Source organism: Elephas maximus, chromosome 8 (genome assembly GCF_024166365.1).
Source record: "Elephas maximus indicus isolate mEleMax1 chromosome 8, mEleMax1 primary haplotype, whole genome shotgun sequence".
Taxonomy (NCBI): domain Eukaryota; kingdom Metazoa; phylum Chordata; class Mammalia; order Proboscidea; family Elephantidae; genus Elephas; species Elephas maximus.
Genome location: NC_064826.1, coordinates 79,440,516 through 79,468,307, shown reverse-complemented (window position 1 = coordinate 79,468,307; position 27,792 = coordinate 79,440,516). Strand labels below are relative to the sequence as shown.

At 37.1% G+C, this 27,792-nt stretch overlaps 1 protein-coding gene and 1 pseudogene across 8 annotated transcripts in view; both read right to left on the bottom strand.

The window, feature by feature from the left end:
* Positions 1-27,792, bottom strand: part of HDAC9 (histone deacetylase 9) — a 1,063,574-nt gene that overhangs the window by 488,581 nt on the left and 547,201 nt on the right. The window lies entirely within an intron of this gene.
* LOC126081445 (casein kinase I-like) lies at positions 2,184-3,116 on the bottom strand (annotated as a pseudogene).

Here is a 27,792-nt window from a genome sequence, read left to right as displayed (position 1 = left end):
TGCTCGTATTATTACTCTCCATAAACTGCCAGCATCGAAACCCTTTAAAGAAGAAAAAAAAAGTTCCACAACTCTCTGAAACAGTTATTGTAAACCTCAAAGGGTAATTTGACTTCTTAACCTACTATCCCAACAGAAATGATTGTGTATAACTGCTTGCCTTTGTTCAGAGACTAATCACTAAATTGTGAAAAATCACCCTCAACTTACAAAAACTGCTCTTGATTATAAATAATTGCCCCAGACTGAGAGAAAGTGGCAGGCAAGATCCCAGTCTTTCATCCAATTTATTCAGCAGCAATCCACATTCCATTTGTCTAGACTAAATATAGCAGCGTTTATACAAGAAATCAATAGTGCTTGCAGAGGAGAGTAAAGGCATGAATATTTCATCAAACTCAGAGAGAAACGGCAATCAACGAACTGATGGCTCTGTGTCGGTCATCTTTAGCCTGCTGGATTAGTTCCTGTTTTTCGGACAATAGCTCATCTCTGGCTAATCATAATCATATCATAGCCATTCTTTCTATTTGGAACATTAATTGCATTGTGGGTGACAAACGCCCATCATGTTCCAAAAGGAATGATGAATTTTTCTTACATCTTCTGTGACAGGCTAATAAGCCTCCCCAGGAGCAATAATAGTAACACAATACCAGGGCTGAGTTTCAACAAGTCCCAGTGACTATTATATCATAGATGTGAAAGAAAGGCCATTGTCCACAGCTGCCATATTATCATAATTAGAAATAACTAACTTACAAAGAAATGAATTAACCACTGGTTTTAACAGTGAGGAAAGGGGAGCATCCCTGTTCACACCATTCTTTGTCTAGGAACATGCAAATTCCTCCCAAATTACTTAGAACAGGTAGGCAGGGATACATATGTTAGAAGGAAGTTGATAACAACAAATAGCATGGGTTACAAATGAATCATAATTTTTAATAAATCTTAAGATCTCATAGCAGATATGTGGAAGGACTATGACACTATACTGCTTTATTTGGACTCACCTTGTTTGCCTGAGATTTTATATATATATGCTGTGGGTACTCTGGTGGCATAGTGGTTAAGAGCTATGGCTGCTAACCAAAAGGTCCGCAGCTCGAATCCACCAGGTGCTCCTTGGAAACTCTATAGGGGCAGTTCTACTCTGTCCTATACGGTTGCTATGAGTCATAATCGACTCAATGGCAATGGGTTTATATGCTGTATTTCTATTATATTCTAATACCAAATTATTATTATTACAATAGAAAGTGGTTTTAAGTAGAAATGAAAGCTACATAGCTTATATGATCAAATTTGTCTGCTCTACTGAACATTTCGATACACTGACCATTCTCAAATGTCACTTTACAAAGTCCTTTTTATTCTTTATATTCTTTCAAATATAAAGAATAGTTATTCCTATAGTTATTCCTACTTCTGTGTAGTGTTCATCAAATCATGCAGTGTTATTTTAGAAAGCTTCTATTTTACAATGAACTTGTAAACAAAAAGCTCCCGATTCAAAATAAGAATAAAATCCCAGATCATATAGATGATTATAGTTATTACATTTATTTAAGCAATATACACACATATTGGATTGTAAGATGTTAATAAATATCTATGACAAATACGCTTTTTTAAAATATCAGTACCACTATGCAGTTAATTCACAGCCCTGATGATAATCTAAAAGCCATGAAATTTTACTTAATTACTCATTTTACAGTCTGTTATTTATAGCACAGGTAAGCAGGGAGAAGCTTTCATATACTCAAAAACTGGCAAATTTGGTTGCTATCTTATCAGCTTGCTTGCAAACAAGAAGCCAACCACTGGAAGAAAGTTTTAAGTGAACAACTTGCAAACCCCAGGGATGGAAAACCCTAAGAATACACAATAGTAAACATTTACAACCATCGCAACTCATATTATTCTTCTAAAATGAGATCTCAAAGGAGTAAGGTTCAAGACCAAAGATTTTACCAAAATTTGGCCTATGCACAATCTCTCCACCAATGTGTGCATGTGTGTATATCAACAACTTATTTTTCCACTTGAAAAAAAAATGCAATAGAAACTTGAACTGTGTTTCAGTATCTCTGTTAATATTCATGATTCCAGCCCCTATAAGTCAGGCTATTGCATCAACAAAGCTGCCTAGAGCTAGTTTATACTGAAGTAATTTATATTAAGTACATGATTGTCCACAACCACTGGCAAGTGAATATATGAGTTAAAATTTCTGCATTAGGGGAGGAAAAAAATGTGTGGCAATGAGCATCTACTCTGCTTTTCTGTTCTTCCTTTCATGCATAGAAACCTTGTGGAGGTATCATCTCCTGTCACGGCCCACTGAAAGAAGCTGCCTGCTGTGCTGTTCTCTGCTTTAACATTGTCCAGTCAATTATGTAGTCATATTGGGAGTTCTGGGTCCAGAGAAGAATGTAGAATAACTGTCTTAAATACGTGGAATCAGGGTTTCCACAAAGTGAAACCCATACCGGTAGTTTAAGTACATGGCAAATTCTACAGGAAACCCCTTATACAAAACTTCAACAGGAGTAGACATCTTTTCATATTTTTGTTTCTTTGTGGGAGGCTTTAGGCCTTGCCATAACAACCTGGTTCCATACATCAACATGAATCCTGATAATACCATGGCATGTCTGAAACTGCTCAATACCAATACGTGCACTAATGCTAGTATACAGGGCAGTGCCAGGGAGATTATTATCTTCTCTGTCAATACGTGTTGCTTGCCCTGTTGTCTCTGTACTTTTTGGCCAAACTAAAATCAGTAAGAAATAATTCGCTAATGTGCCACCCGCTACCCATCAGAAAGTTATCTCGTTTAAAGTTTCTGTGTGTAAAATTCTTTGTGTGTACATATTCATTTTTATTGATCATCTCATTAGCTAACATATTTTTCACTGGGAATCTTCTTGAACTGAGTATGATGTCTTCATGGCTGAGTCCAAGAAGACCCATGACCAGCACATTGCAGTCTTTTGCCTGACCATACAATGGTATGTGAGGATGCCAACTTCACCTTGAGGAATCTTACAGTCTGCTTTGACACAGCAATCAGGGATAGTGGCTTTCCGAGATTTTAGCTTCATTGCCACTTACTCAGATAAATGTCCCGGAGGAAACTAGACCTTATCTTTCTTACGAGCTGATATTCCTCTTTGATAATGAATTTATGAATCTGGCCTTGGAGAGCTGCTGTTCACCATGCTGAAATGAAAAAGGGGGGTTGGGTGCCCCGGAGACAAGACTCTACATCTCCGAGGTGAGGATGGGAACCTCTAGGACTTTTCCACAGGTTAGTCTGAGGAGGTGGTGCATCAGGAACAGAAAACCGAGGCTCTTCTCAGTGTTATGGAGCCTAGAACCCACCAGGATGAAGCTGATCACTGCGGCCCTGTCAGGTTTCTTTCCACAAGGCCACCATGAGTGAAGTGGCCACCTGTTTCTGGCTTTAGCAGTGACAGTGAAAGCTGGAAAACATGGCAGTGAATTCAGGCAGTGCTACTTCCCGGAGGAACGCCTGTCACTCATGGCAAGCCTGTCGATGCCGCCATCTTGTTCTTCTGGCTCCAATCGCCCACATGGCTCCCAGCTCCAGGAAGCTGTTCCTTCCCTGCACAGAGCACTCTGAGAAAGGCATCTCGGGCACTAGCATGGTGGAGGTCTGTGATAAGTTCAGTCAGAGGGTTTTTTAATGAGTCATTTTTACAATCTCTTTCTTGCAGTCATGTTGTGGATCACTAGACTGGGATTCCTAAAATATTGCTTTGCCTACAATAAAATTATCACAGGCTTTCAACCCACCTCTCTAGATTTGTCTCCTGCTACCACTTGAGGAAACTAAATCTTAGTTTCTAGCATATAGTCCTACTTTCATATCTTTTCATATTTACACTACATTTTCTCCCCATATGTATTTCTTCCTTATCAATTTAATTCAGCAAGCATATTTTGAGCACCTAGGAAACCTTGGTGATGTAGTGGTTAAGAGCTACGGCTGCTAACCAAAAGGTGGGCAGTTCAAATCCAGTAGAAGGTCCTTGGAAACCCTATGGGGAAGTTCTATCTTGTCCTATAGGTTGCTTTGAGTTGGAATTGATTCCACGGCAATGGGTTTTTTTTTTTTGTTTTTTATGATATGCTTTTGGAGCCCTGGTGGCTCAGTGTTGAGAGATCAGGTGCTAACCAAAAGGTAGGCAGTTCAATCCACCAGCTGCTCCTTGGAAAGCCTGTGCAGCAGTTCTACTCTGTCCTGTACGGTGACTATGAGTTGGAATTCACTCCACAGCAATGGATTTTTTTTTTTTTTATGCTATGCTTTTACTCTGCTAAATATAATGGAAATAAAACTGAGTATGATGTGGTCCTTGCTTGCTGTAGCTCACAATGTAGTACATATAATTTGGTGATGGGTGGGATGGGGTGAAAATTTCTGTGGGTAGGAGGAAAGCATGATATATGCACAGATGTGAAAAAAAAAAGTCTTATTTATTAAAAGGGGATTGAAAAGAGAAGCCACTCATTTTTCCAGGCCAAGTCAGAGAAGGCTTATGTTTGCCTGACCCTTCAAAGGCCATTAAAAAGGCCGGGAAAAAACTGGGAGCAGAAAGAATAGCATGTGCAAAGGAACAGGAAAATAAAAAGGAAATTGAACATAGTTTGGTGTGACTGGATACTAATAGGCACAGGTGGTATAAAATGTCAGAAAAATAGGCAAGAAGCAGTTATTTCATGAAGCAAACAATGTGGCAGAGGCCATAGCCATCAGCACCAAGCTACAGAGAGACAAGTGACTCAACTCCTTGGTAGCCTGAATTTATTCCCTTGCAAAATCTGACCTACTTTGTTGTGAGGAGTAAAACAGATTAAATTAAGTGTGCTCTCTCTTATTCTGTGAGCACTAATTGACATCAGATGTTTTAAAAACATGAAAAGCATAGACTGGAAGGCATGGAGTGAGGGAGACTGGAGAAGAGTCTCAGACTCTCTTTCTGTATCTATCTGTCTATCTATCTATCGATCAATCAATCAATCCATGCCTATCTTAGTTCTCTATCCAACTCATGGATTAAAGCACTGAAAATGGGAGAAATGTTGAGGGAAATAAAAGAGAGTTTTTCAGGTAAAATTCACAGGCTGCATTAAGTAGAATTTAAGTCTTCTTTCAGAGCTGAACTCCATGAAGTTAATTTAAATTATTTTAAACCTCCTAGATACCTCCATTCTCTAATTTCCTGCTACTTACATCCCCCCTTTAAACATTTAATTTGGAACTAAAAAAACTACAGCTTATAATTGTATTTACATTATTATTCTTTGTATCCTGTTTGGTTTATATCTGATTGTGGACAGAGAGCATGCCTTCTGTCTTGTATCTGATTTCTTTAGTCCTTTGACTCAATAACTGCACTACAGCATCAGTTCTTAAGTTTTATACCAAGTAAAAAAGTATCAAAGACTGCTTACGATCCTATGTAGGTAAAATCACACCAAAGTGGTTGTTTTTACATTATCCTAAGATTCACATCCCCCATATGTCTGTCAGTTTGTTGTACTGTGGGGGCTTGCATGTTGCTGTGATGCTGGAAGTTATGCCACCGGTATTCAGATACCAGCAGCGTCACCCATGGAGGACAGGTTTCAGCTGAGCTTCCAGATTAAGACAGATTAGGAAGAAGGACCCGGTGGTCTGCTTCTGAAAAGCATTAGCCAGTGAAAACCTTACGAATAGCAGTGGAACATTGTCTGATATAGTGCTGGAAGATGAGCCCCCCAGGTTGGAAGGCACTTAAAAGATGAGTGGGGAAGAGCTGCCTCCTCAAAGTAGAGTCGACCTTAATGACGTAGATGGACTAAAGCTTTCGGGACCTTCATTTGCTGATGTGGCATGATTCAAAATGAGAAGAAACAGCTGCAAACATCCATTAATAATCGGAACCTAGAATGTACGAGGTATGAGTCTAGGAAAATTGGAAATCATCAAAAATGAAATGGAACACATAAACATCGATAACCTAGGCATTAGTGAGCTGAAATGGATTGGTATTGGCCATTTTGAAAGGGACAATCATATAACCTACTACGCTGGGAATGACAACTCAAAAAGGAATGGTGTTGCATTCATCGTCAAAAAGAACATTTCAAGAACTATCCTGAAGTACGCTGTCAGTGATAGGATAATATCCACACGCCTCCAAGGAAGGCTAGTCAATACGGCTATTATTCAAATTTACAAACCAACCACTAGGGCCAAAGATGAAGAAATAGAAGATTTTTATCAGCTATTGCAGTCTGAAATTGATCGAACATGCAATCAAGATGCATTGATAATTACTGGTGATTGGAATGCGAAAGTTGGAAACAAAGAAGAAGGATCAGTAGATGGAAAATATGGCCTTAGCGATAGAAACGATGCCAGAGATCAAATGATAGAATTTTGCAAGACTAAAGACTTCTTCATTGCAAATACCTTCTTTCACCAACATAAACGGTGACTATACACATGGACCTCGCCAGATGGAACACGCAGAAATCAAATTGACTACATCTGTGGAAAGAGATGATGGAAAACCTCAGTATCATCAGTCATAACAAGGCCAGGGGCCGACTGTGGAACAGACCATCAATTGCTCATATGCAAGTTCAAGCTGAAACTGAAGAAAATCAGAGCAAGTCCACGAGAGCTAAAATATGACCTTGAGTATATCCCACCTGAATTTAGAGACCCTCTCAAGAATAGATTTGAGGCATTGAACGCTAGTGACAGACGAGTTGTGGAATGACATCAAGGATATCATACACGAAGAAAGCAAGAGGTCACTGAAAAGATAGGAAAGAAAGAAAAGACCAAGATGGGTGTCAGAGGAGATTCTGAAACTTGCTCTTGAGCATCAAGCAGCCAAAGCAAAAGGAAGAATTGATGAAGAAAATAACTGAACAGAAGATTTCAAAGGGTGGCTCGAGAAGACAAAGTCAAATATTATAATGACTTGTGCAAAGAGCTGGAGATGGAAAACCAAAAGGGAAGAACACACTCAGCATTTCTCAAGCTGAAAGTACTGAAGAAAAAATTCAAGCCTCGAGGTGCAATAGTGAAGGATTCCATGGGGAAAATATTAAACGATGCAGGAAGCATCAAAAGAAGATGGAAGGAATACACACAGTCATTGTACCAGAAAGAATTAGTCGATATTCAACCATTTCAAGAGGTGGCATATGATCAGGAGCCGATGGCACTGAAGGAAGAAGTCCAAGCTGCTCTGAAGGCACTGGCGAAAAACAAGGCTCCAGGAATTGATGGAGTATCAATTGAGATGTTTCAGCTAACAGATGCAGTGCTAGAGGTGCTCACTCGTCTACACCAAGATATATGGAAGACAGTTTCCTGGCCAACTGACTGGAAGAGATCCATATTTATGCCTATTCCCAAGAAAGGTGATCCAACCAAATGAGGAAATTATAGAACAATATCATTAATATCACATGCAAGCAAAATTTTGCTAAAGATCATTCAAAAATGGCTGCAGCAGTATATCAACAGGGAACTGCCAGAAATTCAGGTCAGTTTCAGAAGAGGATGTGGAATCAGGGATATCATTGCTGATGTCGGATCCTGGATGAAAGCAGAGAATACCAGAAGGATGTTTACCTGTGTTTTACTGACGATGTAAAGGCATTTAACTGTGTGGATCATAACAAACTATGGATAACATTACGAAAAATGGGAATTCCAGAACACTTAATTTTGCTCATGAGGAACCTTTACACAGATCAAGAGGCAGTTGTTCGGACAGAACAAGGGGATACTGATTGGTTTAAAGTCAGGACAGGTGTACGTCAGGGTTGTATTCTTTCACCATACCTATTTAATCTGTGTGCTGAACAAATAATCCGAGAAGCTGGACTATATGAAGAAGAACGGGGCATCAGGATTGGAGGAAGACTCATTAACAACCTGCATTATGCAGATGTCATAACTTTGCTTGCTGAAAGTGAAGAAGACTTGAAGCACTTACTAATGAAGACCAAAGACCACAGCCTTCATTATGTATTGCACCTCAACATAAAGAAAACAAAAATTGTCACAACTGGGCCAATGAGCAACATCATGATAAATGGAGAAAAAATTGAAGTTGTCAAGGGTTTCATTTTACTTGGATCCACAATCAAAAGCCATGGAAGCAGCAGTCAAGAAATTGAAAGACGCATTGCATTGGAGAAATCTGCTGCAAAGGACCTCTTCAAAGTGTTGAAGAGCAAAGATGACACCTTGAAGATTAAGGTGTGCCTGACCCAAGCCATGGTATTTTCAATCACATCATATGCATGTGAAAGCTGGACAATGAATAAGGAAGACTGAAGAAGAGTTGACGCCTTTGAATTGTGGTGTTGGTGAAGAATATTGAATATACCATGGATGGCCAAAGGAACGAACAAATCTGTCTTGGAAGAAGTGCGGCCAGGATGCTCCTTAAAGGCAAGGATGGTGAGACTGTGTCTTACATACTTTGGACATGTTGTCAGGAGGGATCAGTCCCTGGAGAAGGACATCAAGCTTGGCAGAGTACAGGGTCAGCGGAAAAGAGGAAGACCCTCAGTGAGGTGGATTGACACAGTGGCTGCAACAATGAGCTCAAGCACAATAAGGATTGTAAGGATGGCTCAGGACCGGGCAGTGTCTCGTTCTGTTGTGCATAGGGTCGCTATGAGTCAGAACCGACTCAACGGCACGTAACAACAACAACAAGATTTACATGTCAATTTTCATTCACTTGTTTATTCACCAAAGATTTGTAAAGCCTAATTAAGTGTCAAACAGCTTTTAGTCAACAAGACAAGTAAAACCATCTCTGCCCTCAAGGAAGGCGGAAAACTGACCCATAAACTCATGGTGTTCCTCCAGGCTCCCTCTGGAGCCTTCTTTTCTCTCTGGGACACTCCATGGTGACCCCTCTTTTACTCTCAGGGTTGTATTTGCTTCCTATACAGTAATAATTCTATCTCCAGCCTAAACATCTATTCCCAACTTCAGACCTATATGTACAACTACTACTAGAACTTTCCACTTAGCCTTCCCATTATGTTCTTTCTCCAGTGTCTCTCATCTCAATAACTGCAGCCAGAGAAAAACACGGAAGGGATATTTGACTCCTTTCTCCCTTTATTATCCATATCTTATCACGAGAATGGAAACCCTGGTGGGGTAGTGGTTAAGAGCTAAGGCTGGTAACCAAAAGATCGGCAGGTAGAATCTACCACGTGCTCCTTGGAAACTCTATGGGGCAGTTCTACTTTATCCTATAGGGTCGCTACGAGTTGGAATGGACTCGATGGCAATGGGTTTGGTTTTAGTATTTTTAGCACAGTAAAGCAGGTCTCTGTCACTTTCTTGGCTAAAACCCTTCACTTGAATCCCACTGCTTCACACAGCCTGACTGTTGCTCCATCACGTGGTTTCTGCCTGTGTCTGCAGCCTACTCTCTCTTCACTTTAGCCAAACTGAACTAGTTTCAGTCCCTTGAATGCAAAGGTCATATTGTCCTAAGTCTCAGAGGTTCTTCATATATGCTGTCTAAAACCTTTTCCCCCGATCCCACCTCATTTTTCTAGGCTGACACATATCCTTCATATCTTAGCTCAAACATGACTTGGTGTTGGATGTCTGAGTTTCATTGCTTTTCCCATTAAACCTTATACTCCCTTTCATAACACTTAGTTACTTGTCTACATTCCCCACTTTTCACTTTCATGACAGCAGGAACCGTGTTTTCAGTGCCTAGTAACAGCACAAAAGCATTGTAGGACCTCAATACACACTTAGAATGCTTGAATGGATGAATGAATGATAGTCACAGAGTTTTCTGGGAATAAAATTAGAAAAACACTTGAGCACATATATAGATACCCCATTAAAATCCTAAAGCATTTACTTATTAGGGTTTTTTGGTTGTTTGAATTTCAGACAGATATTACTGGGTTTTGGGGGTTTTTAGTTAACTTATTGATAAGTGAATGAGTTTCTGGCAACACTGAATAAGTATTTGAAAACAATCACAAAATTTTTTCTACCCCAAGGTGTCACTTCACATTACTAACATCCCGGTGTACTTCTTCAGGTGATAATCAGCCAAATGAGATGGGAGAACAAATATAAGGCCATAATCCTAAATTATCTAAATCAGTAAACAAAAAAAAAAAAAACAGTTGTTTTCTGTTTCTGACTCATGGCAGCCCTATGGGTGTCAGAAGAGAACTGTCCTCCACAGGGTTTTCAGTGGCTAATTTTTTGGAAGTAGACCTCCATGCCTTTCTCCCAAGGCACCTGTGGGTGAACTTGAACCTCCAACCTTTCGATTACCAGCCAAGCCCATTAACTCTTTGTATCACTCAGGGATTCCAAATTACCTAAATGTACCCAGTTCATTAAAGATGACCCCATGTGACATTATTAGAAAATTAGCCCAGAACCGAGATACTGGTAAGCTGTAATCTAAGAATTTTCTCAGTTCTCCTATTCAAAAGATGAAGAGATAAAGAAATCAATAATTATCAATATAGAAAATAAGCCCTTTGAAAGTTACTTAATCAGAATTCCTTGACATTTTATTTAACATAATAGCTTATTTTTTTAATGCTGAAGTGCTTTCTATTGAAGCCTATTTATTAAAATGTATACTACTATAATTTGTCTCAGAAAGCACATTTCATATGAAAAAGTAAATTAATAAATTTGAAAATGCTTTAAATCAAAAACGGGAAAACTAGTAATAAAACCTCGATTTGATGACAACACTGCTCAATTCTACTTTAGTAATATAACTATTCTTAGCTGATTTTTCACCTTTAATATTTATGATAGCATCATCATGAAATAAAAAGAACTAGTAAATTATCAAACATGAAAAGAATAGGTTTAATAACAAGGATTATTTATATTGTTTATTCCAGAAATACAATCCCCCCTCAAAGTGATTCTGTTCAAGTAATACATGTCTTCAGTTTCATTAAAGTGTACAAATACATGGCATTAATGAAAAGAAAATAAATGCAAACAGCAATCTGGGCTTTGATTTACTAGTCTCTTATTTCCCTGGGGTCTGAACAGGAAACAAAAATAACCACAAATGACTAAAATATCAGTAGGCCTTGAAATATCAGCATTTAAGTTAAAGGAAGCTTAGTTTTTAATCAAAGCCTTTACTATTTTGATTTACTTAATTCAAACTCCCTCTCTGCAAATATGCTTTTGAATTAAGCAGTCATAACAAACCATAACACGAACATGAATTGCCAACTAATTTGTAATACCCACTTAGTTCTAAAGTCTTGCAGTGTTTGCTAGCTCTTTACTATTTGAGGACTGAGTAAAAGCTTCATTGAGCTTGGCATGGCATGGAAACAAAATTAAGTTATTTATGTGACTTCAAGGTAACAGGAGCTAAGAACCTAATCCATATTAAAAATTTAATTTGATGTAATGGCACCTGTAAATAAAACCATCCACAGATAAGGAATTTTAATGTTTTAAAAGAGGAAAAAACCCGAAAACCAGACCCGACCCGTTGCTGTCGAGTCGATTCAGACTCATAGAGACCCTAAAGGAAAGAGTAGAACTGCCCCATGGAGTTTCCACTGAGCGCCTGGTGGATTCAAACTGCCGACCTTTTGGTTAGCAGCTGTAGCACTTAACCACTATGCCACCAGTGTTCCCAGACAGGTATTAATCTAAGAGTTATTTAGTCACATATAACAGATCATCTGGGATATAGAGCAAACTGACTTTGAAAGGAATTACAAAGGTGGAACAAACTAGCCCCTTTCCATGTTTTTTCCTACTGTTTGCAATTTCTTCTAAGTTACAAACAAGTACTAAATTATTGTTATTTGCAAATGGCCAACAAAAGTTTCTTCTCATTATGAAAACATAACCTTTGAGGCAGAGAATTCCCTTGCAACTTCTGAACCTGGTATGTCATCTGGCATGTAACAGTATATACTTTATAAATACTGGTTGAATAAATGATTTTCAGCAGATATTCCTCCCAAACAATGCTATTTTTGACCAAATTAACTCTTCATTCAGGTAGTTAGCTTTTCAAAGAGTATGTTCCTGCCCTTCTTCAAGCCACCCTCCTTTGCAAAAGCACATTATCTGTGTGCTGTTTATTTGTGAATGGGTAGAGAGAAAACCTTTACCAGTTTTGTACCCTGCCAGCAAGAAACAACTACCTTTAACCAAGAAAAATACTTCAATATTTTCTGAAAGCTTTAATACTTAATACATTCAACACAACAACCAACATTAAAAGGTAGAGAAAAGTAGGAAGAGAAAAAGGAAAAATGCCATGGGTGATACTTCACTCCTTTTTCTTTTTGATTCAGCCCTTGTCTTTTCCTTTCCTATTCTCTCATCTTCGATCGGCAGAATGGGACTAGGACTTCATCCAGATCTCAATTGTTACCTAAAATCTGAAAAAAATATTTACCATCCCCCCAACAAAAAAAGTCTTAGAGTGGCACTGAAACCTTCTAATATAGGATTGCACTGGTTTTTCAAAAACAAAAACATTTCTTTAAGTAGCTAGATGCTTCCTTCAAATAAAATCTTGTGAATAGGCCTAACACATAAAGCCAGCAATAATGCAACTGAGTGCAACCAAAGTCTAATCATTCATTTCCTTTCCTGTCCCTTCCCCTGGGACTACTTCAAACTCCACGGAACTCAGTTTGAAAATCACTGTTCTAATGTTATTTCTTTGTTTATTTTGCTAGATTCAAATCAGAGGCAAATTATATTACTGCTCTTTCGAAGAACAGTGCCTTCCTATTTTATGAGAATCAAAATTATGGGAATCTGGAAATTCTGAATTGCAACTATATATACAGTTAATACTTTGTACATACAATTTTAAAAAAAGTAATAAATGTTAAAAAATAAAAATTCATCTACCCTTCCATAGTTGCAAACCTAGCCAGCCTGATTGGGAGCTATATTTATCTTATAGCCACATGGTGGCACCACTTTTGTCAGGAATTGCTTTGGATTTGAGATTTAAAATAATTATGAAAGCTCTGAATTATGAAAAGTTTTCAGGGTTTAAGCATACTAATAAAATGTGACTTGCCTGGGCTGGTTTCATGTTTGGCCTTCCAAACTTGGGTAAGAAAAAATCTATTTTTAGAGAGCGATAGCATAATTTTGATGGGTCTAGAGAGGTTTTTTTTTGTTTTGTTTAATTTACATTATGGAACAAACACTAATATGACACTTTGTGTCAAGCACAATTTGAATAGTTTATAAAGTAAATGTTAATTCATCTCATCTTTTTTACAATCCTATGAGGTTGTACAATTCTGTAAAATATGAAATAGGAACAATTACAATCCTCATTTTATGGAGAGTAACTCAGCCAAGGTCACACAGCTAGAAAGTGGTAGGACAGAAGTCCGAACCACCACCATTCAGTTCCACGGTTCATAAGCTTAACCATCACACTCTGATTCTTCTTGAGTTCTACTAAATAGGTATTCAATTTTATTTCCATGTAGTTCACTTTGCAGTGCGCCTTGATAAAAGACTGAAAAGTTTTTGTCAAAATAATACTATAGGTTTTTATTTTTAGAGCTGAAGAAAGTGTTTCTTTGTAGTCGCCAATATATTTCTTAGAGAAATGTGTAATGGAGCACACTTCTGCATATTTGACACGTTTGTGTATTTCAAATGAGTTCAAAGTGTCTTTCTAATATGTGTGTTTAAATGCTCTTCCTAGGAGGAATTTTGTATTTAAGAGTTCCAAATTTGGCATTTCAGTCTTTTAACTACAGAAAATTCCGTGGGTCTAGACAATATTCTTTGTCATCCTCCTCTCCCCTCCCTCTCTCTTTTTCCCCTTCCCTCCTCTTTTTTCCTCCTCCTTCTCTTCCTCTTCCTCCTCTTCTTCTTCTCCATCTCCTTCTCACTAGGTCCTCACTCTGCAATCTGTTCATCTATTGACTCGAAGGTAAAGGCTGCTTAATAATGAAATAATGAAGTCTTCTTTGGTATTTCATTAACTAAATCCCTTAAATCCCTTAGATGGCATCAAATGTAAATACACAGAATCATGATTAACTCTAAATAGCATTGATGAGGTTTGAGTGTATTGTTCACAGATATATATATATATTTCTTAACTGAAGAAAGTAGTAACAAAAAATAAGAGGCCGATGCTTTTTTGACAGTGTGAGAAAAGATTTGACAGGATAGACTGTGGTGGTTTATTTTTTTCTTATTCAGTGCTTTTTTTTTTTACATGATTCCCTGTGCATTGTAAGAGATAATCATTTGCCATTAAGACATAATTTTTTAGATAAATGGAATAGCCTATCCCAAAGAGCCTGAAGCTATTAGGAAAATCTACTTTTTCCACATAAATAAACAGAGATCGATGTGTCTATATCTGTGCAATAATTAAAGAAATTTAGAATTTGGCATATGAAAATATAATACTTCTTCTGTGTGGCCTCCCTTTAATTAGATTGCCATTATAATTTCTATTTCTGGTGGAACTCATAGTATCTGTTTATAGAAATAGCCCGTATTCAGAGAACTGTCAGCATTACGGAATGCTTTTCAATATCTTAAGAACAGCTTTGAGGTGATCAGTCTACGATTCGAAGTGGTACTATCTGTATAAACAAAAGCATAAGAAATTATTGAATGCATTAAAAATGAACAGGACATTGTAAAGCAGGGGTCAGCAAATTATGGCCCATGGGCTAAATCCTGCTTACTGTCTGTTTGAAAAAAAAAATTGTTTTAAGAAAAATATTTTGTGACATGTGAAAACTATATGAAATTAAAAGTTCCAATGCTAATGAATGAAGTTTTATTGGAATACAGGCACTCTCATTTGTTTATATATTGTCTATGTCTGCTTTCACCCTACAAAGCCAGAGTTGAGTAGTTACAACAGAGACTATGGCCTTCAAAGCCTAAAATATTTATTACCTGGCCCTCTACAGAAAAAGTTTGCCAACCCTTGTTGTAGACAATGTATGTCCATTTTTTATTCTCAAACAAAGGAACTTCCTTATGTTAATTAAAATTCCCAAACCTCCTCCCTATCCTACTAGATTAATGTAAAAAGTTAAAAATTGCCATAGCTTATTTCGTCTAAAATAAAACATAATTAGGAAACAGAGTACGTCGAAAAGGAAAATACCACCTCAAAGAAGCTCTACGTATTTTTATTGGATTGATGTATTAGTTTTAGACTTCATTCCTTGATCTTCACATTAAGCAGTTAACTGGAAAACACAAACTTAAGTAAGCGGAATGGTGGTTTTAAATGATTAATATGTTCTGAGTACTAACCATGATTTTTATATGGAATTTCCTCATTTAATAATCACTGCAACCTGTCATTCCCATCTTACAGATGAGGACAATGAGTGCTAGACAGGCTCAAGTGAATTTTCCAAGGTCATGTACACAAACTTCATTTTTTTTAAGTCCTACAGTTTTTTATCTTGTTTTCCCCAAAACACGATATATATTTAGAATGGCGTTAAACCAACAACACTACAACATATCTTATACTAAAAGATTCAGGTGGGTTCTCCTCCTAATTTATCTCTTTTCCATAAGGCAGAGATAGGAAACCCTGTATGAAACTAGGTCTAGAACAAATACTTGTTCAGTTAAAATGTTTTTAATAAAATGAAGCAATGACATAAGACCTTTCCAATCTGTTTTGCAGTTGCTCTGTAATTTTTAAGCACACAAATATACTATATATGTATATAAAAACTAAAAAGACCAGTATATTTTATAGAAATCAACATTTGAATGATTTTAGCAAAGGAACTGCAGTGTAATGGGTCCACTTTTGTGTGGCCTTTCTCACCACGGTCTTGTAACTCCCATCCAACTGATTGGGTGGCACAATGCAAATAAGGTCTATGAAACCCTAATGAAGGGATTGGTCAGCTTTGTCATCTTAAAATGGTTTAAAATGAGCCATCCCAGAGGCAGGAAAGAGAGGATCTCACCACCACCAAGGAAAAACAGCCAGGAGTGGAGTGTGTCCTTTAGACCTGGGATCCCTGCACTGAGAAGCTTCTGGAACCAGGAGACTGTGAGAGAGAGCTGTAACACTGAAGATGGCAAGAAGCAGTGGCAGAGAAATGGCAGCAGGAGAGACCAGCAGGAGATGGGGCAGTGGACTTCACAGCTCACCGAGTAATAAAGCTTGACTCGGTTTGGGCAAGAGCCTTGCTGGAAGAGTAGCATGCCTCTGGGCCTTTGGAGGAAATAGGTTTGTGGATCCACAGAGTTAGAGCTGAGTGGCTGCAGGACAAGGTTTACTGGCAAAGTGGAGTGCTTTGTGGCACTTAGCAGAGCTAGAAGAGCTTTGTAACACTAACTTCAGCAGGGCTGAGGCAGAGGGGCCAGAAAGAGGCGTGCCTGTGAGCACGGAAGAGGCTGTCATGATGGAAGAACTGTATCCTGAGTGTTTCTGAACCTGAATTGTAACCTGTTACTTCTCTAATAAATTCCACTATCGTGAGTATTGTCTGTGAGTTCTGTGTGGCCACTGCAGTGAATTACCAAACTCAGCAGAGAAGGGGAGAGTGCTGGGGGAGGTACAGCTGGTGTCAGAATTGGTAAAGATGGCAGAGAGGAGACACTTCTGACCTCTGCCTCATGGGGATCAGCCTTGGGCTGTTGACCTTGATTTTTCCTTCCTCCTTGTGAAGTTAGAGGAGGTCAGATGTCCTGCCCCCATGCCATTTTTACAGGAATGTTTGAAAATGAAAGAGTATTGTATTTATTTGACATGTAAATTTTTTATAATAATGTGTGGGTTGATTTAGTTTATACTGAATATTTTAAAACTTTGAGGTTTTAAAGAAACATCATTATGTACCTCCAAGCAGCTCTAAATAATACTACAAGGTTGGCTATTATACCCTTGTGATAGATCTGTAGCCAAACCACGAAAAGAAATTTGGTGCCTCAAACTAAATAGTCCTAGTAGTTAGGTATTATGAAGAAAAAATGTATGGAAAAAAACCAAAAGTTATCCAAGTGTTCCTCCAGATATTAATGTAATTTTAAATCAATGCAACCCAAGATCACAAGAAATATATTGTTAATCATAGAGCTTAGCAAAGCCATTTTGAATTCAATGCCTTCTTTTTTTATTTCCCATAGAATTTACAACACAGAGCAGACCAGCAGAGGATTCAGCAGCTCAATAACTTATTCGATATAAAAAAAACTTTAAAATCTTTTTTTATTGTTGTAAAAATAAAAAATAACACAATATTTGCCAATTCAGTATTTTTTACTTGTACAGTTCAGGGGCACCAATTATATCAATCATGTTGTACAACCATCACCAATATCCATTGCCAAAATTTCCATTGCTATAAACTCAGTGTTTCCTAAATAATGATTCTGCTCTTCCCCTCCCTCCAGCCCTTGGTAACCATTATTAAACTCTGATCTCTCTACATTTGCCTATTCTGGGTATTTCACATTAGTGAGATCATACAATATCTGTCCTTTTGTGACTGATTTACTTCACTCAGCTTAAGTTCTCATTAAAAAAAAAAAGATTTAAATCAATGGTTTAGAATTTATAATCTTTGAAATTAAAAAAAAAAAACAGTGTCAATTACCAAGTCAAACAAAAGAATTTTAAAAAAATGTAATTTTTATTCAGCCTAAAAGAGGCATATTTGTACAGGAGTTATTCATGTGCCCTCTCCCTGCCAGGCAGGAGAGAAGTCGGTAGATAGTGCTGTCGTTCTTGTTGGTTGCTGTCAAGTTGGTTCTGACTCACAGCAACTGTAGGTACACCAGAACAAAACACTGCCCTGTCCTGTGCCATCCTCACAATTGTTGCTATGTTCACTCCTGCTGTTGCAGCCCCTTCGTCAATTCATTTCACTGAGAGTCTTCTTCTTTTTCACTGACCCTCTACTTTACCAAGAATGATGTCCTTCTGCAGGGACTGGTCCCTTCTGATAACATGACCAAAGTATGTGAGACGAAGTCTCGCTATCCTGGCTTCTAATAAGCATTCTGGCTGTATTTCTTCCAAGACAGATTTGTTCATTCTTCTGGAAGTCCATGGTATATTCAATATTCTTCACCAATATTATATTTCAAAGGTATCAATTCTCTGATCTTCCTTATAGTGCCCTTTATGATTCTTTAGGTCTGTAAGGAAATTCAACCTGCCACATTAAGAATGTTTCTGTTGAGGTTTATGTATGGCCCTTTAGTTGGGTTTATTCCTCCCAAGGCGAAAGTGGCAAGATGCAAGACATAGTCAAAGCCAGTGTCCGGAAATTTCTGGGCATGTCTGGAGAACAGGTGGGACTGGCACAGATGTCCATTTGCATAAATGACTAAGGCACCTCCTAAGAAAAACTCATCTTCAGCAAAGAGGAAGCCACTCTGATACACTTGACCTGATAACCATGACTCAAGACCTGAAAGATGGTTTGATTCTGAATACAAGGTGCATCCCCCCTCTGGCCACTCCCACTTCCATCTCTTCACTCCAGGTCCTAGGAAAGAAAAAAAAAACCTACTTCCACTTTCTATGCAGCTCTGAAAATGCTCTCACCAAACTCATCAGTAATATCCTTATTGTTACAACCAAGTCTTTATCTTACTTGATTCTCCAAAGCATGGGACGCAATTACTTTGGAGAACAAATACAAGAATAAATTAATATATCGCTCAATGTCTCAGTTACTGGCTAATGTCCAATATCTTGCCAATGAGCAGAAGCAGAACATGGCAGAAAGAACAGAGTCCCCCATTCTAATCGTGATCACTTCACTTCTACGGGCCTTGGATTCCTTACGTATGTTTGTAATTTCCTGCCGTTGAGTAGGCCCCTGACTCATGGCAACCCCATGCACAACAGTACGGGATTGTTGTGATTCACAGGGTTTTCACTGGCTGATTTTTTGGAAGTAGATCACCAGGCCTTTCTTCCTAGTTTATCTTAGACTGGATGCTGCCAAAACCTGCAAAATAACAACATGCAAGCTTCCACTCACAGATAGGTGGTGGCTGTACATAAAGGGCATTGGCCAGGAATCAAACCCAAGTCTCCCAAATGGAAGGTGAGAATTCTACCACTGAACCACCACTTCCCCGCTCCTTCTGTATAAAACAAATAAAACAAAGAGGCTGAAGTAATGATTCCCAAGGCTCTTTCTAATGACAAGAATATCTCCCGCTGTCTTAGAATTATACATGAAATTCTGTGTGTGTGTATATATATATCCATTAGAAAGTATATCTCATGAATGAGGTAATTACTGTTGGCCACCATTGACCTCTTGGGGTAAATCAATAACCAGCAGGTTCTGGCCATAGAGAAAGGGAAGGTCCCCGGGAGGGAAAAGAAGTGCTTCCATCAAACAAGGGCAATGACAGAGAATTAAAAGCAGGAACTACTAGCGAAATGCTTTAGCTAATTAAAAATTATCCTAGGGCAAGGCCTTGCCTGATATATAAAACTAAATTACAGCACAAATTGTTTTATTGCTTGATTGTGGTGTTTGGAAATCTTTCTCCAAGTTTCCGTTATAAATAGCAAAACATTACTTTCTGTTTTATGTTTCAATGAAAATATACCTTTTTCTACAAGAGTTGCTTCTCAGGGAGGGTTAATGACCAAAAATAACCACATTTTTCAATTCCTTACTTACGGAAAAAAGAATACACATTTCCTAAAAAGTTCTAATAAGGAGCAATACAATATTTAATTGAGAAATAGTAGAAATGTTCTGGTCCTAGGAAATGTGATGAATGTTCAAGAGCATTCACATTGTTTAATAAAGTAACAGAAAATTGTCAGCAATTAGAAACAAACAAAAACAAACAACAACAAACAACAATGACAAAACAACTAAAGTTACAAGGGTACAACTTCAAAAAAAAAAATCCACAATTATAAATACTTTAGAATCCCCTTCTTTAGTTAACATAAAAAGATTATGTCACTTGCAAAGGTTTACATAAACAAAATAAAAGCCGTATCACCAATTAGTTTTTATTTGAGTGCATTTAGCTATTGCAAAATACATCCTTTTTTTTTCCCCCCTGCTGAAATGATTCCATATTTTTCTACAGAAAAAAACATCCTATACTATCCAAACCATTTGGTCCTGTTCAATAGCTAAAAAACTTCTTTTCCCCACTTCTCTAATTTGGCTTCAAGTCAATGCTGTTTTTCTCATTCCAACTGTTTTAGACATATGCTGGCCCAACTAACAATGGTAAACACAGCAAGCTGTCTCTGATATGGTGCTGATTAAGTCATCTTGTGAGAAAGCAGAGTTCGGATATTAAGATGTTAAGAAAAAATTCAGTCTCAGAAATTCTCCTCTCTTTGAAAAATATTTGGCTTCTTCATTTTACATTATATGATAAACAAACCATAGGATACTTTTAAAAATACATTCACTCAATGTTGGCTTACACATTTGAGATACAAAGACAACTAAGACGTGGTCCTTAAATTCATGGATTTTCTAGTTTAAAATGAAAACGGGAAGTATAAGGAACAGTAGAAGTTCAAAGATGAGCTTAAAACAACTTTTTAGAAAAATGGCACTTGCTATGTAAAGAAAGGTATAAAATTGAAGTAGTGAACAGGCTGAGCAGTATTTTAATGAACTATAATAGTAAAATGTTTCTACAGAAGTAATATCTTAACCAAAAGAAAGAGGAATAAGAGACCCAATTGACATCATAAGCATGTGGTACAGAATAACTGTAATGAATACAGTTTGTGTGCGTGTGCTTTAGATGAAGGTTTACAGAGCAAAGGATTTTCTCATTAAATAATTAATACACACATTGTTTTGTAGCATTGGTTGACAATCCCATGAGGTGTCAACACTCTCCCCTTCTTGACTTTAGGTTCCCTATTACTAGCTTTCCTGTCCCCTTCTGCCTTCTAGTCCTTGCCCCTGGGCTGGTGTGCCTGTTTAGTTTCGTTTTGTTTTATGGGTCTGTATAATCTTTGGCTGAAGGGTGAACCTCAGGGGTGACTTCAGTACTGAGTTAAAAGGGTCTCCAGGAGCCGTACTCACAGGATTTCTCCAGTCTCTGTCAGACCAGTAAGTCTGGTCTTTCTTTGTGAGTTAGAATTTCGTTCTACATTTTTCTCCAGCTCTGTTCCGGGTCCTCTATTGTGATCCCCATCAGAGCCATTGGTGGTGGGAGCCGGGCACCATCTAGTTGTGCTGGACTCAGTCTGGTGGAGGCCATGGTACATGTGGTCCATTAGTCTTTTGGAATAATCTTTTCCCTGTGTCTCTGGTTTTCTTCATTCTCCCTTGCTCCAGCCAGGGTGGGACCACTGGAGTGTCTTAGATGGCCACTCACAAGCTTTAAAGACCCCAGACGCTACTCACCAAAGTATAAGGTAGAACATTTTCTTTATAAACTATGTTATGCCAATAGAGCTAGATGTCCCCCGAGACCCTGGTCCCCAGCCCTCAGCCCAGTAATTTGGGAGTTTGGGTGCATCTGTGAACTGTTCATGACCTTGCCTTGGTCAAGTTGTGCTGACTTCCCCAGTATTGTGTATTGTCTTACCCTTCACCAAAGTTACCACTTATCTATTGTCTATTAGATCCTATTCTTGTGTATTAGGATTGAGTACTTATTTTCCACTTAGCTTAGATTCCTAATGGTTGCTTCCCCTCAGTATGTGAACAGATAGAATAAATAAAACCAAATTGTTGTTTTTAAAAAGCCAGATATGAAACCTTTGAAAAATATTTTTGTTGAAGCTTAATAGTAACAAAAACTAAAACAAAAAAAAAGTTGCTGTGCAATCAATGCTGACTCATGGCAACCCCAAACTATTTCAGAGTAGAACTGTGCACCACGCAGTCTTCAATGGCCGTGACCTTTTGGAAGCAGATGACCAGGACTTTCTTCTGAGGTGCCTTTGGGTGGATTCAAACCCCCAACCTTTTGGTTAATAACCAAGTGCTTAACCTTCTGCACCAACCAGGGACTTCTTAATAGTAATAGGCAAGACAAAGAAAGGACAACTATGAACTGGAGAAAGCTGTAATTTCTCATTTATATATCAAAAAAGTTCTCCCCAAGTATTACATATAATTTGATGGCTACAACGTCAAGAAAAATTAACTAATTTGTAATAATGGAAAATTTAATATACTCTTCCAACTTTAGTCAGTTTTCTTGTTTCTAAACTTTGCAGGCACTGAGAATAGAAAGATGAGGAGTAACAAGTTAGTGTGCTCAAACATTTTACAGTCTAAACAGGGTGATGGTCTGAAGGACAAGACGGGAAGAAAACATGCAAAAGACATTGAACGTGATAAAGGATGTACTAACTATTAAAATATTAGGAATGGTGATAGGGCTCATATTTGAGCATTTCCTCCATTGAAGCTACTAGGCTAAACACCTTAAATACACTAGGAAAATACAGAAATGAGAAAAATGAACTCTGTAGAGGTCTCAAGAAAGTCTTCTGAGTACAAAATAGAGATTAGATAATGGGAAAAGAAAAAAAAAAAGCTAACGAGAACATGACCACTGAATATTTAGGGCTACCAAACAGAAAGAAAAAAAAAAAAAGAATGAATTTGAGAGAAACTTCAAAGTATAAAATGAAACCCGCTGCCGTCAAGTCAATTCTGACTCGTAGCGGCCTGAGAGGACAGAGTAGAGCTGTTCCCAAAAGGTTTCCAAGGAGCCACTGGTGGATTTGAACTGCCAAATTTTTGGTTAGCAGCTAAGCTCTTAATCACTGTGCAACCAGGACTCCTTTTAAGGTATAGTCAGTAAGATCTGAAGACCTATTGGGTAAAACAAGTAAAAATCCTGTGGAAAAAATCACTGATATATTTAGATTATGGTAGCAAAGTTACAGCAACAGGACTTAGTTTTTTTTTTTTTCTTAATTGTAAAATCAGAGGATAAAAAAACATACATAAACATTTTTTCTTAAAGAAGCAAACTCATTTAAGAATAAAAATGGGAGCATATAAAACTTCCCAGATTAAATGCTGATAAACTATTTTCTTAGTCATCAAAAGTTTTCTAACTGTACCAAACCACAATCTAATATATTTAGAAATTTTTGGAAACTTTCGGTCAGCAAATACTATCAAACTAAGTGAAAGGTCAATAAAACATAACCGATATCAGAAAGAATAACAGGCAGGTAAGAATTTAAGAAAAGACTTATAAACTGAAATTATTAAGAAAAAAGTTATAGAAAAAAAATTAAAGGACATCCAAATAAATAAAAATACATCCCATGTTCATAGATTGGAAGATTGAATATTATTAAGATAGCAACACTCACCAAATTGAGCCACAAATCCAACAGGATCCCAATGTCAGCTGGTTCATTTGTTTTGTTTTTTACAGAAATTGACAAGTTGATCTTAAAATTCATATGGAAATGGAAAGGACCCAGAATAGCCAAAACAAGCTTGAAAAAGAAGACCAATTTAGAAAACTTACACTTCCTGATATCAAAACTTAGTCAATATAGTGAGGTACTAGCATAAGGATGGGCACACAGACCAATGAAATAGAATCAAGACTCTAAAAATAAAACCTTACATTTAAGGTCAAGTGATATTTGACAAAGAAGCTAAAGTAAGTCAATGTGGAAAGAACAGTATTTTCAGCCAATGGTGCCGGTACATCTAGATATCCACATACAAAAGAATGAAGTTGAAGTCCTATCTTTCACCATATACAAATATTAACTTAAAATGGATCACTGACTTAATGTAAGAGATAAGACTATAAAGCTCTTAGAAGAAATCACAGGAGTAAATTTTCATGACCTAGGATTAGGAATGGTTTCTTAGATTTGAAACCAAAAGCACAATAAAAGAAAATAAATAAATCATACTACATGAAAGTTTAAAAAACCTCTGGGCTGCAAATGATACTATCAAGAAAGTGAAAATGCGATCTGCAGAATGGAAGAAAATATTTGCAAATCATCTATCTGATAAGAGACAGGCATGAAAAATATATAAAGGGATCTTTCAACTCAATAATAAAAAAAGGTAAATGACCAAATTTTTTAAATGGCCTAAGATTTCTAATAGACAATTCTCCAAAGAAGATACACAAAGGGCCAATAAACACATGAAAAGTTGCTCTATTTCCTGAAGTTGCTACCTTAAGGAAAATGCAAGTCAAAACTACAATGAGACACCACTTCACACACACACTAGGATGGCTAGAATTAAAAAGACAGGCATTGGGGAGGATGTGGAGAAACTGAAACCTTCATACACTGCTGGTGGAAACAGAAAATGGTACAGCTGCTTTGAAAACAGTAAAAATGGCTCAAAAAGTGTTATCATATGACCTAGCAATTTTTCTTCTAGGTTTATACAACAGGAGAAATGAAACCACATCTACACAAAAACTTGTCCACAAATGTTCATGGCAACATTGTTCCTAATATTTCTGCCTAAAAAGCAGAAATATCCCAAATGTCCATCAACTGATGAATAGATAAACAAAAGTGGTATATCCATACAATTAAATATTATCCAACCATAAAAAAGTGAAGTACTCATACCTGCTACAACATACATGAGCCTTGAGAACATTATGTTGAGTAAAAGAAACTAGTCACAAAAGACTATCTATTACATGATTCCATTTATACCAAATGCCCAGAAGAGGCAAATTTATAGAGACAAAAAGTAGACTAGTGATTGCTTATGGTTGGTAAGAGGCAAAGGCAGAAGGGGAACTGACTGCTAATGGATAAAGGGTTTCTTTAAAAAAAAAAAAAAAAAAAAAAATGGTTTCTTTAAGGGGGGACAAAAACGTTCTAAAATTAGGTTGTGTTGATGGTTGCACAACCCTGCGACTGTATTAAAAAGCATCAAACTATCTTATTTAAATGGATGAATTTTATACTATATTAATTACATATCAATAAAGCTGTTAAATAATCTAATGAAATTGTTTAAATACACTGAGATCTAGGGATAACAAAAAGTTAATATACATTATAACAAAATATTTCTTCATTTCAGAAATACAAAAGATAACCACATGGGAACTGTTACTTTTTTTAGAAATTTTAAAGTATGAAATATGAAAGCTGCCAATGCCTGATTAGTGTTCTCACTCTAGCTGTTAAGGCTACATTAATAACTCAATTCATACTAGTATCAGCTTCCCTTGAAGCAGCATTTGTGTGACAGCATCAACTTAAAATGCCACCAGGACTAACTCCATCCTTTTAACCAAGGCATCAGATCCTTTAAGTGAGCAAGGGAAAAATGATTCACTTTTCTAATCCCTTCTTTTCCCCTGATCTTTAGGCTCTATCAGGTGAACGACAAAGAATGTAGCTACATGGGTGGTCTCCTTTGAGGGCTCCAGTTTCTTAATCACATCACCAAGTTCTAATGCCTGGAGCAGAGGAGAGAGCAAGATGAGCTCCAATGGAAACTTCTCAATAAGTAATCTGACTTTCATGTCCTCCTTTGCCTCTGCTTCTCCTTAACATCACCTTTCTGCCGCCCACCTAGTGCTCTCTTTCTGATTCTAGGTGAACTAAGTCCAATGATCCCCAGACTCCTATGCCACAATTCTGTCACCTTTCTCCATTTCCCTGCTATCAATTTTTTCATTCATTTCAACAAAGGCATACTGTTTACTACATGCCCATCACTGCACTGAGTGTCAGAATGCTGAATACAGCACTAAATTGGGGGACAAATACACATTCAATTACACTACGGTGAGGAGGTGCTATGTCAGAAGTATGCACAAGGCACTATGGACACACGTTACTTAAGAAGGTTTTGGAGCGGGATATAGTCCCTGGGTGGTGCAAAATGTAACATGCCTGGCTGCTAACCAAAAGGGTGGAGGGTTGAGTCCACTGAGAAGTGCCTTGGAAGAAATTCCTAGCAATCTACTTCCAAAAAAATCAGTCATTGAAAATCCTATGGAGCACAGTTCTACTGTGACACAAATGGGGTGGCTACGAGTCAGAATTAACTCCATAGCAACTGGTTTGGATTTTTTACATGCAGGAAACTCCAAACAATTGTTACACAACATAGAGGGTGCTAGTGGCAGGGAGGAAGTGTTGAGGGTGGCGAGGAGGTAGAAGCTTATATGGCATGACAAAGTGTTTGGGACTTTAAAAAACTAATATTTATTGAGCAAATATTCTGTAACTGAAACTGTACTGATCAATTTAAATCTATTTTGCTTAGTTAATTCTTACAACTCTGCAAGGTCTTTGGTATTATGATTTCCATTTTACAGAGAAAACACCAAGATTTAGTGTAGTTATGTTCCATGTCCAGTGTCTCTGCTCATCGGTGACATACATGGGGAGGTAAGTCAGGATGGTCTGAGTCCAGTTAGGAAATGGTTTTGATCAGTTATCTACATGAACCTTCAGATTTCCACAAATATTTGACAAATGAATTTTAAAAATAACTAATAAAATGTTTGCCTCTTGGAATGACCAGGATACGGGTGCAGAAGGAAGCCATGCTTGTCATTATACATTCTTTTGCACATGTTAGATTTCAAACCATGTTATGTGCTACCTATTCAAACAATTGAATTAGTAAAATTAATATTAATGATTAAAACCATTACTAAAATAAATACAGGAAGAATTTAGATTTGGGTCAACATGAGTCAAAATTGACTTCACGATATTGATTTGGATAGAGTTCTTTCAGAGGATTTTGGGAGAAAAAACTTCTCAAGACATCATTCTTGCCTCCTCTTATCTCTTATTTCTCTCCAGCTTCTTCACTTATTACAGCCTGTGAAAGAAACATTGATAACTGGAAATACACTATATTTAGGAATAAGTTATTCTGTTTGTTTTAATAATAGGAAAAATTAATGTGTTTTCTGAGGATCTTGAAAATAAAATAAGAAAGACATGAAAAGAATAACTATTAATAATGACTGGTCAGAAAATATGACTATTGTATGAAGTTCTATGTGGCATAAAATGTATCCAGTAATTTTGGTTTATTAACTCTGTCTTGTTTTCAGGTCCTTTTTTATAAAAAGAAAAGCTTTCTGGGCCAAAGTTTAACAAAAATAAAAATATTCTTTAAACAGCTTTTAAAAACGTTAAAAGCTTTTATGCTTGTTTCTTCTAGGTCTCATACATACATTGTTAAGAACTTAAAAATACTACAGTCTTTCAAGTTTGGCAGCTGGTAGGTTCACTTGTAAAAATAAAAGTAAGTAAATGCTGAAATTCAATTAAATATTTATTAAGCTTCTAACAAGCCAAAAGTTTACTATAAACTTAAGTGTGTCAATAAGCAAAATTTTATCTTCATGTTTCAAATTATAAAAGTAATATTATGCTCATGGTAAAATATCTCAAGAGTACAAGAGATAAAATGGGAGGTACAATTTCTCCTTTTTCTCCATATCTCCCACTACTTTTAAAGGAAACCCCTACTAACTGTTTCTTGTGTCTGCTTCATAATGCCTATCTTTCATGAAATGCTATGTTTCGATGTCTGTGTATTATGAACAAAACAGATGCTGTCACAGAAATGAAGAACAACCGTATTATATTTTTATTTACATTTGTAATAAAGAAAGATTATGAAGAGATGACTTTAAAATGCAGGAGGAGAATTTAGGTTAGAGATAAAGAAATATTCGCCATTGCCTTAAAGTCGTCAAGCCCCCAAGATAAAACACTGAAAGTGTTT